A 1,169-nucleotide genomic window follows, 5' to 3' on the forward strand; every position below is an offset into this window, starting at 1 on the left:
CGGCAGTCTCTTATTCGCGTCCTGCCTGGTGTATATAGCAGCCTCCTGCTGCGCTTACACCAATTGCTCGTGCCTCCCACAACCCACAAGTGTGCGGTCAACTGCAGCGACAGTTCCAAACTCTGCGCTCGCTTTGGATTGCTCTGGGACCATCACTTGTCCACCCGTCGATCTAAACGAAGATCGCCTACGCCGTGCCATCGTTTACTAGAACATAACAACTCAACTACTTCACCTTCTAGTCGAGTACGAGAAACGGACATTAAACTGCAAATCGGCACGTCGCGAAAAGTCATACAAGGCATTATTCTCATCACTCGGATTTCATTTGTACGCGTGTCCACGTGGACACTCTCGGTTGAGAATAACAACACCTATGGACTTTACATCTAATTCCTTTGAGGTTTTACAACACAACGCATCCCTTAACTTTCGCCAAAAGCACAGTTCTCAGCTCTACTCACGAGTTATCTCCTATAGTTTACTATTCCTACGGGTCTCCGTAGTCATCTAAACACTTCCCGATTCTCTACTTTATGCTCTGAGATACCATCCTTACCTTGTCACGCCCGCGGAGTCCCGCCTTTGGCTCGGCATCTAGGGACAGCCAACAGACGCCGACGGACAGGGGTGTTCCCCTGCACGTCCGCGGACAGGTGAGTTATTCCCCGTGTACGTTCTAAGGCGCAGTTGTCACAATCGAATACATTTACAAAGAGGTTTCCGAAGAAGTAACAATTTCAAGACAACGGATTGCATAACGGTTAATCAGGTATCCAATTATCAAATAAACACATCCCGTATGTTTTACATCAATTATCTCATAACAATTATTACATCGCATTTTTCTTACATTTAGATTCTTCAACTTTCCAAATATACAATCGATTTCTAAACATAATATTACAACATCGATTCTTTTCTTTTTTTATTAACCCTTTTAAGAAGCGACTCAGCGGAATTAAATAATCAATGATAGGCAATGTCTTCGGAATATCTGTTGGTCACTAGGAGTGGCGGCGTCACTACGGAGCTACGCCCGTTTCTCGCTCGCCCGTCCGCTGCAGTTGGTAACCTGTTTACCGGCCAATTTAAGAGAACAAACAACACGTCGGGGTGAGATAATTGTCCATAGTCAGTCAGTGGTACAGCACGCAAGTGAAATAAGG

The sequence above is a fragment of the Ananas comosus genome, linkage group 10 (assembly GCF_001540865.1).
Source record: "Ananas comosus cultivar F153 linkage group 10, ASM154086v1, whole genome shotgun sequence".
In the NCBI taxonomy this organism is placed as follows: domain Eukaryota; kingdom Viridiplantae; phylum Streptophyta; class Magnoliopsida; order Poales; family Bromeliaceae; genus Ananas; species Ananas comosus.